The following is an 11,512-nucleotide window of genomic DNA, read 5'->3' on the forward strand; positions in this document are numbered from 1 at the left end:
TCTTTATGGTTCAACTCTCAAATCCATACATGACCACTGGGAAAACCATAGCTTTGTCAGGACAGACCTTTGTTGGCAAAGTTATGTCTCTGTTTTTCAATATGTTGTCTAGGTTGGTAATAACTTTCCTTCCAAGGAGTAAGCGTCTTTTAATTTCATGGCTTCAGTCACCATCTGCAGTGATTTTGGAGCCCCCCGAAATAAACTCAGCCACTATTTCCACTGTTTCCCCGTCTTATTTGCCATGAAGTGATGGGACCAGATGCCATGATCTTCATATTCTGAATGATGAGCTTAAAGCCAAGTTTTCCACTCTTTTCACTTGCATCAAGAGACTCTTTAGTTCTTCACTTTCTGCCATAAGGGTGGTGTCATCTGCATATCTGAGGTTATTGATATTTCTCCTGGCTATCTTGATTCCAGCTTGTGCTTCCTCCAGCCCACCATTTCTCATGATGTACTCCGCATATAAGTTAAATAAGCAGGGTGACAGTATACAGCCTTGATGGACTCCGTTTCCTATTTGGAACCAGTCTGTTGTTCCATGTCCAGTCCTAACTGTTGCTTCCTGACCTGCATACAGGTTTCTCAAGAGGCAGGTCAGGTGGTCTGGTATTCCCATCTCTTTCAGAATTTTCCACAGTTTATTGTGATCCACACAGTCAAAGGCTTTGGCATAGTCAAGAAAGCAGAAATAGATGTTTTTCTTGAACTCTCTTGCTTTTTTGATGATTCAGTGGATGTTGGCAATTTGATCTGTGGTTCCTCTGCCTTTTCTAAAACCAGCTTGAACATCTGGAAGTTCACAGTTCACGTATTGCTGAAGCCTGGCTTGGAGAATTTTGAGCATTACTTTATTAGCGTGTGAGATGAGTGCAACTGTGCGGTAGTTTGAGCATTCTTTGGCATTGCCTTTCTTTGGGATTGGAATGAAAACTGACCTTTTTCAGTCCTGTGGCCCCTGCTGAGTTTTCCAAATTTGCTAACATATTGAGTGCAGTATTTTCACAACATCATCTTTTAGGATTTGAAATAGCTCAACTGGAATTCCATCATCTCCACTAGCTTTGTTCGTAGTGATGCTTCCTAAGGCCCACTTGACTTCACATTCCAGGATGTCTGGCTGTAGGTGAGTGATCACACCATCGTGATTATCTTGGTTGTGAAGATCTTTTTTGTAAAGTTCTTCTGTGTATTATTGCCACCTCTTCTTAATTTCTTCTACTTCTGTTAGGTCCATACCATTTCTGTCCTTTATCAAGCCCATCTTTGCATGAAATGTTCCCTTGGTATCTCTAATTTTCTTGAAGAGAGCTCTAGTCTTTCCCATTCTGTTGTTTCCCTCTATTTCCTTGTATTGATCTCTGAGGAAGGCTTTCTTGTCTCTCTTTGCTATTCTTTGGACCTCTGCATTCAAATAGGTATATCTTTCCTTTTCTCCTTTGCTTTTTGCTTCTATCTTTTCACAGCTATTTGTAAGGCCTCCTGAGACAGCCGTTTTGCTTTTTTTGCATTTCTTTTCCATGCGGATGGGCTTGATCCCTGTCTCCTGTACAATGTCATGAACCTCTGACCATTGTTCATCAGGCACTCTATCTATCAGATCTAGTCCTTTAAATCTATTTTTCACTTCCACTGTATAATCATAAGGGAATTTATTTAGGTCATACCTGAATGGTTTAGTGGTTTTCCCTGCTTTCTTCAATTTGTCTGAATTTGGCAATAAGGAGTTCATGATCTGAGCCATAGTCAGCTTGTTTTTGCTGACTGTATAGAGCTTCTCCATCTTTGCTGCAAAGAATATAATCAATCTGATTTCGGTGTTGACCATCTGGTGATGTCCCTGTGTAGAGTCTTCTCTTGTGTTGTTGGAAGAGGGTGTTTGCTATGACCCTTGCCTTGGCAAAACGCGATTAGCCTTTGCCCGGCTTCATTCTGTAACAAATTCATTCTCTATCAGTACCTGTGCTTTTGTGACAACTTCATGTCGCACACACGTAAAATTGCAGTTGAAGTTTCACAAAGTAATACCTCGGAATATGAAGATAGGCTGGCTCCAAAGTCCAGTACAATGTCCACCAGCAGGACAGATGCCAGTTACTACTCACTCACTGTGTGTTACCTATCCTAACTGTGTGACACTCGCCTCACATTTTCTGGTGAACTGCAGGAAAGGAGTCAGGTACCCCTGGCTAGAAGTCACATACAATAAAATGCTTATTAATAGAAGAAAGTCACCTAGGCCCAAGACGCTTTAAGATGACTAGGGGAAAGAAGCAAATATATATCCAGTGTATCACTGTTTTACTTATTTAGTGAGATGGCACAGGAGAATTATTTTCTCTATATATTCATATGTATATTTTCATGTAGAATTTAATACAATCCAGTCATGAAATTTTCTATATATACATTCATATTCTACATTATGTATTTTAAGTTCAGTGGAACCTATAAAATCACTAAAAGAACTGAAACTGAATGTCGCTCTGTCGTGTCAGACTCTTTGTGACCCCATGGACTCTAGTCCATGGGCTTGTCCAGGCCAGAATACCGGAGTGTGTAGCCGTTTCCTTCTCCAGAGGATCTTCCCAACCCAGGGATCGAACCAGGGTCTCCCACATTGCAGGTGGATTCTTTACCAGCTGAGCCATCAGGGAAGCCCAAGAATACTGGAGTGGGTGGCCTATCCCTTCTCCAGCGGATCTTCCTGACCCAGAGATCGAACCAGGGTGTCTTTCATTGCAGGCAGATTCTTTACCAGCTGAACTACCAGGGAAGCCCTAATATAAATAAATCAGTCACTAGAGAGGGAAGTACTTTTCATCAATACAGTTTTCCTAGTTTCCTGATTTTAAATTTTAATTTTTTTACAGTGAGAAGCTTTTGTGTCCAACTATTTTACCCTCCTGAAGTGGAAGTTCTTCCCCCTGGCCAGATGTGTTCTTAGGAAAAGCTGTAGAAAAGGATCCACCATGGTGCTGTTTTTCTGAAATGTGCCTGTTTTGCTGAGTGGAGCTTTGGCGCCCTCTGGTAGCAGAACTGAGAAAAACAAGTGACAGATCTCCCGCAGTTCATGCTATGTAGTGTTGCTGTGACTATGGACCTCTGCCCTCCAGAAAATTCTGAATTTTGGGTTTGATTACTGCTCACATTTAGGTTTTAACTCCCTGGTCTTTTCCTCCTTCCCTTGGAGCTTTCATATATGTTCCTGAGAGCTAGGATGGTGAACACTGTGTGTGTTCACTTCATCTGGGGGCTGGTTGAATGGCTGCAGGAGTGTTTTAGAGTCTCGCGTGCAAGATGATGCCAACACAGAAGCTGAGGCATCTTTTTGCTGGGGAAGAAAACAGTCCTTAGCAGCTTATACAGAGCGATCGATTTGGTAAACATTTTTTTTTTTTCTCTCGTTCCTAATAAGAGAGCCAGAAGTTTGCTTTTAGAAAAGCTCAGGTAGATTTTACTGTCTTGCATCCAGGCATAAATGCTTTGCTTTCTGCTATAATCTAGTGAGCAGGGAGCCTAATTCTACCCCATCTCACAAAATGTAATGCTGATTTAGAACTTTGGGGCCATCGTGTTGACAGAGTTCTATGAGCAGGGTATCTACTAATATACATGCATACCAGAGGATGGGGGTCTCTTTCCCACAGATTTCAGGGACCTGCCACTCTACTGTGAAGTGTCCAGAGATCAGACATTTGGGGTGGAGATAGAATTTCACTTTTAAAGGCAGATGGCGACCCCCTGTGCCCCCTACCGCTGTACAAATTCTACTTTGTCCTTTTATAATTTCTTTGACCCCTTTTCCAAGTCTCTTGCTCATTTATTAAGGTCCATCTTTTATTTTTAAACATTTCATATGTTGTCATATTGGGTTCAAGAGACACCCTATTGCGGTGTCTGCTCCAAACCAAATGCTGAATCACCTGGTAAGTCAAAGGCTGATGGACTTGAATGGGGCCCAGAATAAAAGAAGAGCCTTCAGTTCACCCTGTTTGCTTTGTGAGCAGTTCTGCCAAAGTCCTAGTGGGTCCAGGGGTGCTTCCTGAGTCTGCACCTGACTGGGGTGCTGGGAGAGCCCAAAGAGGGCTCTGACGGGTGAATCAGAGCGAATGCCCTCAGGGTTTTGGGGCAAAGCCGTGCTCTCTTCAGAAAGTAAATATTGTTCTGAGAATAATTCTTGGCTCACTATGAGGCCCTGAGATGCCAGTAATCATGAAACTTGAGAGGCAAATCAAAATAAGTTTTGTCTGATCTCGTAAGCCTCAAGTCATCACAACTCTCGGACATTTAAGTGAAGGGATTATATGAGATCAGGCAGGCCTTGAATGAACTGGCAAACCCTGTCATCCATGCCTTTCTCAATTTACATCTCTGACCTTACGTGGAGTTATATGGAGACAGAAAAACCGAGATTGGCTTATTGATGGCTCCCTGTGACATCCTGTGTTAGGCAAGAGAGAGAAACCATAGAACCATAGTCCTTGGGGGTGACTTAGGAGCATCTGATATGCTGAGAGACTGGTTATTAAGAGTAATAGCTCATAGTTAGATATGTGTTTTTATAATGTCCAAGTAAGTGTTTGCTATATTCCATAAATGGAAGTTTAAGTTATTCTCAAACAAATAACATTTTTGTTGCAAAGAAATACCTGTTGCAGGAAGTCTCTCACCATCCTTTAAAGATGAGACTGGCTGCTGTTGCTGCTGCTAAGTCGCTTCAGTCGTGTCCGACTCTTAGCGACCCCATAGACGGCAGCCCACCAGGCTCATCTGTTCCTGGGATTCTCCAGGCAAGAATACCGGAGTGGGTTGCCATTTCCTTCTCCAATGCATGAAAGTGAAAAGTGAAAGTGAAGTCGCCCAGTCGTGCCGGACTCTTAGCGACCCCATGGACTGCAGCCCACCAGGCTCCTCCGTCCATGGGATTTTCCAGGCAAGAGTATTGGCTTAGCTGTTGCTGGAACCTGGGAGGAACTGCAAAAGAAAACAAGCATTTCTGGTTTATTTCCACTAGGTGGAGCTAATGAGTTTAAGAGTCAACCTGCTGTATCTTTTAACGCAATAATTGAACTAATTATAGAAGATATTTATATCATGTTACTTTCCCCTTTCACAATAAAAGAAGTAGTAAGATCACTTTTATTCATTGTAGAAGTAAAATAACCACAATTGTAACCTCAGGAAATTTGAAAACCCTGTTAACTTCTTAAGGAGCTAGGATGATATTATCTGATATTTTTGCTGTAATTCATAGAAATGATCTTTTATTAAAAACTGTAGTTTTGGGGTCATTTTTACATGTGTTGTGAGTTTTGATCATAGCTATTTTCCTCTTTGGGCAAAATGAAGTTTTAATTTTCAGATGACTTAAAGAAAAGGGGCTGTTTTCAATTTCTTTTTTATTGGGCAAGAAACTACCTTGAAAGCCTGTGCTTGTGAGTAAAAAGAGACTACCTTTGAGTGCATCGTTTCACTTGAGTTGTCATTAGACATTGTAAACAAAAATAAAAGTTTGAAAAAACAAACAGCACTTCTTTCAATGACTGAATAGTAATTTCCATTACTGATTCTGTGGGTGTTTAATTGCAGAAAAGGAAGGAAACCAGCAACTTGGTTTGGGTTTCTGTTCTGTGAATACACAACTGGGAGAGACGTTCGGAATTACCTAATCCACGTCCAGTGCTTTAGAAATCAAGAGACTGATAATCCAGACCACATTTAAAAATACACCTGAGAAAGACAGGAAAGATGCTGAGTACAACTTGACTGGCCTTCAGGTCTTAAAGAAACACTTGCTTGTAGACAGTGTCCAAGGGCAAGACCACGTTATGAGTAAAGAATCAAGCTCTTTGGTGAGTGTATACGGATCATTATCTGTTGTCTTTAATGAAAGTTGCCCAGTTAATGCATGAAATGGCATTGGTGCTGGCATTTACAAAAATTACTGTGTCCCCAGAATCAGCTTGTATAGTAAAAAGGGCAGGCCTAGGAGTCATCTAGAACTGAAGAATGGCAAATTCTTCCCTTAGAGCCAGTGTAGCCTCGGACACTCAGCTTTGCTGTGTTTGTGTGTGTGTGTGTGTGTGTGTGTGTGTGTGTGTGCTCAGTCGTGTCTCTTTTGTGACCCTGTGGCCTGTAGCTCACGAGGCTCCACGGACTATAGCCCTCCAGTCCATTATCTTTAGTTAGTCCATGGAATTCTCCAGAAAAATACTGGAGTGGGTTGCCATTTTTTTCTCCAGGGGACCTTCCTGATCCAGGGATTGAACCTGCATCTCCTGTGGCTCCTCTGTTGCCAGGCAGATTCTTTATCACTAAGCTACCTGCGAAGCCCCCAGCTTCTCTATAACAGGAGTTAAAATAGCTACAGTATGGAGGTGCAGGACAGCCTAAATGTAATAACATGGTAGGCTCTTAATAAAGAGATATCCTGTTACCTCATTAAGAAACAGTTTTTAAAAACAGAAAAAATAAGTTGAACTTAAGGGATGAATGAGAAATGTCTGACATCGTGGGTCTGTCCATTTAGGTGCTCAGCTATGTTCTGATCCTTCTCATGATGGTTCGGATGAATTTCTTGGCCCTGGATTAGCAAGGCTCATTTGATTGCTTACACAGATCCAGCCTGAGTCAAGCTGATGGAAAGCTGCAGATGACAGAAATCAATGATGAGGCGTAGCAAACCACAGGCAACAGAAGCACCAGAAGCACCGTGTTTATAACAGTTGCTCTGGGGCTGAAGCTACCTTGATTGGACCCTCAATACCCACTCCAGTGTTCTTGCCTGGAGAATCCCAGAGACAGTGGGCCCCCGTCTATGGGGTCACACAGAGTCGGACACGACTGAAGCGACTTAGCAGCAGCAGCAGCAGCAGTACAGCAGCACAGAATGAGCCTCCTATTTCCTCTCATGGCACCCCATTACCCTTTTGTTCCCTAGGATTTATGTCAACATTGTTACGTTGTTACAGAGAGCAGACATCACTGGGTTCTAGGATGTTGCAAAGTATTTACATAACTGGCTTTTTTTCTTTTCATTTCTCTTTTTATCCAGCAGATGTCACTCGCTATCTTTAGTTAGCCCATGTTTGGCCTCACCTGTCTAGGACCAGCTGAAGAGAAATCACCTGTAGTTATTATGTCAAAGTGACATGTTTGTTGAACTGGAACAATAATCCTTCTCCCCATTAGTCTATTGGGGACTCGAGGCATCACCATACTCAAGCAGTGACGAACTTTTATTTTCTCATTTAATTAAAAAGAAAATGTCTATAACAGGCTCCAAAATGTATAACTGGGAAATAAATGAAGGAAAAAAAAAATAACAGGGAAGACATGTAGGGAATTTAAATTTGCCTTTGTGGTAAAATACTTTGTAGGTTCATGAGAGAGGACAAATCTATTATTGATGCCAATGTAAGGTTGTGATTTTATTCTAGAGTTTAGAATAAAAAATGAAGTTTATGCAGTTCATAGTGTGTGTCTGTGCAGATGTGTGAAACAATGTGCTTTTTAATCATTCCTGCTGCAATAACAAATAATCATTACATTCATGCTGGCTTTGGGCTTGGTAACTGGAGCTAATTTTATAAAACTGGAGTAACACAAGCTTAAAGTATAAGAGGTAAGTTTCCTTCAGTTTCTAAAAGTAACAAAGTGCCTCTTAAAAAAAAATACATATTGCAAGCAAGAGTCTATGTATCCTGTTTCTCCAACTACCTCTGTGTTTTAAATCTACTTTTTCCTCTTAATAGGGATTGGTGGGTGATCCTCCGAGTATGTTCATTAAAGGGAAAGACATTGCCGGTCTGTCTTTGTCAGCGAAAGCTGAATTTATTATGGGAGAAGAGACCATCTCTCTGCAAGCCTGTTTTTGACTCTTGTACTTCCAATTGGCCTGTTGGAACAGCTGGACTGGATGCAAAGCTTCAGTGCGGGCGTTTATGTTCTTAGATGATGGTGCTTCCTGACGGAGGTGTTCTCGGGGGGATGCGGTGCTTTGCCAGGTGGGAGATGGGGGCTCAGCTTAACCTGCTTCTGCTCCTGGTGCAGCTCCTTGTCTGTGGGCCATTTGCAACCAGAGAAACAAAAAATACCCAATTTCTCTTCATTTTACTTATTCAGAAATTTTTGGCTTTGGATATAATTTATGCAGTTTTTAGATACAAAAAGCCAGTTTGAAAGTGTCTATTAAACAGCAGCTATTCATCAGGAAACACAGAAAAAATCAGTGACAAAGATATGCCAAACTAGTAAAATTCAGGAAAGAAGAAACCGACTTGGATACTGAACAACTATTCAATAACTTTATGGAAAAAAATAGTACAGCTTAGTAATTTGAATAGGAAAATAGGCCACTATTCAATTTTGAAAATCTGATATGCAAAGTTTTACAACATAACAGTAGCATCCAGAATAGATAGCAAAGATCATTTTTTACTAGACATTTCCTCATGGACCCCAGTGATACCCTAAATGTTACATTACTGATGCATATGTCAGAATTTATAAAAACAGTCCTCTCCTGTCTCCTGGACTCACACTTCATTCAGTTTTTTAAAGATGTAAAACATTAAAAAATTTTTTATTTTTTAAGTTTATTTATTTATTTTTGCCATGTGGCGTTGCTTGTGAGAAAGACCAGGGATCTAACCTGCACCCTGGGCAGTGAAAGCTGAGAGTCCTAACCACTGGCCATCCAGGGACCTCCCATAGCTTAGAGTGCAGGCACTCAGTTCTCCAACCTAGGCCATCCATGTGGGAAAGGGAACAAATGATAGCAAAGGTAGAAGCAAGAGAATATCATGGAAATGATAATGCAGGTCCAGGACAAGATGCAAACTGCAGGATGAAGCAGGGGACGGGGAGATGTGTGCTCCTGGGAGAACCTTGTGCTAATGAGCCGCTAACATCCAAGATACACTGATGAGCTTTTCTGGCAGTTGCTCTGCAGCCATGTTCCCATGAAAAATCACAAGTGCTATCACAGTATCAATGCCCAGTGAAATACACACACTACTTTTTGCATGAACTTGAATATTCAGTGCCAGAGATGGGTACAATGGAGGTGAATAAACCGTCTCCTTCCCAGATTTCCGCATCTGCACGTTTAAAGAGACGTCCCAGCTGTAGGAGGCTTTAGGTCCCTGTAGTTTATTATTTTTCAGGACCGTTTTCAAAATGCAATAGAGATCTCTTGAATTTGAATTTACACTACAAAGGCTAGTGATATGAAAGTTTTGTTCAAATGAGTCCTCGCCATGAAATATATTGTGTATAAATGTGGCAATTATCTTTCATTTGAAATACGGTGATGATTGTTGTTTACAGAATTAATTGAAAGTAAAACTTTATATGTTACTATACTTTCCCCAAATGTTCTGCAAATGCAGTTTCTGTTTCAGGTGGCTGAAAATGTAGGATAGATGCTTAAAACAAGAACGCGGCCAGAACCAGGGGCTTGTCTACATTCGACAGTCTATTAGGATTTCCCTCTACCACCTGTCAATCACTTATAATTGGGCTTGAAAGTGGAGATAGGTTTCTGGCCAGAAGCTGGACTCTCTACTCTCATCCTACTTCAGGCTGCCCATCACCCATTTTGGGATTACAGGTTTTCCCCTCTGTCTGAAACTAGAGTGTTCCTATGAAACCTTTTCGAAGCTGACAAGGCATAACATCAAGACTTTAAGACAAGGCATGAAGCAATGAGTTTAGGACACGCCTTGCTAACGATTAAATGGAGGTAAAGCACAGATGCTCACACAGCCAGAGCCTGATGCTGAGACGCTGGGCACGGTTCCTGGAAAGGAGCTGGGAGGGGCTGGCAGGCCTTCCTCCTCACCATGGCCTTGTGTGTCTATGTCCTATTGTGGTATCTTCCTTCTGTTAGAGATATTTTGATTTGACAACTAGAATGACACTTTGATTTCTACTTTTCCATCATAAGACTTAAAATGATACATTTTTGCCTCTCTTACAAGGAGCCATTAAGGTATAAGTGTCTATATTTATGCAGGTCAGGAAGCAACAGTTAGAACTGGACATGGAATAACAGACTGGTTCCAAGTAGGAAAAGGAGTACGTCAAGGCTGTATATTGTCACCCTGCTTATTTAACTTATATGCAGAGTACATCATGAGAAACGCTGGACTGGAAGAAACACAAGCTGGAATCAAGATTGCCGGGAGAAATATCAATAACCTCAGATATGCAGATGACACTACCCTTATGGCAGAAAGTGAAGAGGAGCTAAAAAGCCTCTTGATGAAAGTGAAAGAGGAGAGGGAAAAAGTTGGCTTAAAACTCAACATTCAGAAAACGAAGATCATGGCATCTGGTCCCATCACTTCATGGGAAATAGATGGGGAAACAGTAGAAACAGTGTCAGGCTTTATTTTTTGGGGCTCCAAAATCACTGCAGATGGTGATTGCAGCCATGAAATCAAAAGACGCTTGCTCCTTGGAAGAAAAGTTATGACCAACCTAGATAGTGTATTCAAAAGCAGAGACATTACTTTGCCAACTAAGGTCTGTCTAGTCAAGGCTATGGTTTTTCCTGTGGTCATGTATGGATGTGAGATTTGGACTGTGAAGAAGGCTGAGTGCCGAAGAATTGATGCTTTTGAACTGTGGTGTTGGAGAAGACTCTTGAGAGTCCCTTGGACTGCAAGGAGATCCACCCAGTCCATTCTGAAGGAGATCAACCCCTGGATTCCTTTGGAAGAAATGATGCTAAAGCTGAGGCTCCAGTACTTTGGCCACCTCATGGGAAGAGTTGACTCATTGGAAAAGACTCTGATGTTGGGAGGGATTGGGGGCAGGAGGAGAAGGGGATGACCAAGGATGAGATGGCTGGATGACATCACGGACTCGATGGATATGAGTCTGAGTGAACTCCGGGAGTTGGTGATGGACAGGCAGGCCTGGCACGCTGCGATTCACGGAGTCGCAAAGAGTCGGACACGACTGAGCGACTGAACTGAACTGAACTGAACTGAACCCAAGCATCACTGTTTGTTTATTGATCATTCTTAAAGTCATAGCCATTACAATTTGGGAGTCAAATAAATAAGTAATAGGGGACTACCTATTTCTTCAAGTGCTGGACACTTCTTAAAATATACCAGTGCTATCACTACCCCTGTGATTTAAGAAGTATTCAAACATTATCTTCATAGCTGTGGTTAGTCGCTCAGTCATGTCCGACTCTTTGCGACCCCACAGAGTGTAGCCCACCAGGCTCCTCTGTCCACGGGGATTCTCCAGGCAAGAACACTGGAGGGGGTTGCCATGCCCTCCAACAGAGGTTTTTCCCAACCCAGGGACTGAACCCAGGTCTGCCGCATTGCAGGCAGATTACTGTCTGAGCCACCAGGGAAGTCCTATCTTCATTGCAGATCTACAAAAAGATTCAAGCATATACATTCAGTAAAAGCAGAAATGAGGGAAAAATCTAAAGCTCTATTCCCAAACCCTATAAGAGGGGGAAAAGAAATGAAAATGT

Source organism: Ovis canadensis, chromosome 26 (assembly GCF_042477335.2).
Source record: "Ovis canadensis isolate MfBH-ARS-UI-01 breed Bighorn chromosome 26, ARS-UI_OviCan_v2, whole genome shotgun sequence".
Taxonomy (NCBI): domain Eukaryota; kingdom Metazoa; phylum Chordata; class Mammalia; order Artiodactyla; family Bovidae; genus Ovis; species Ovis canadensis.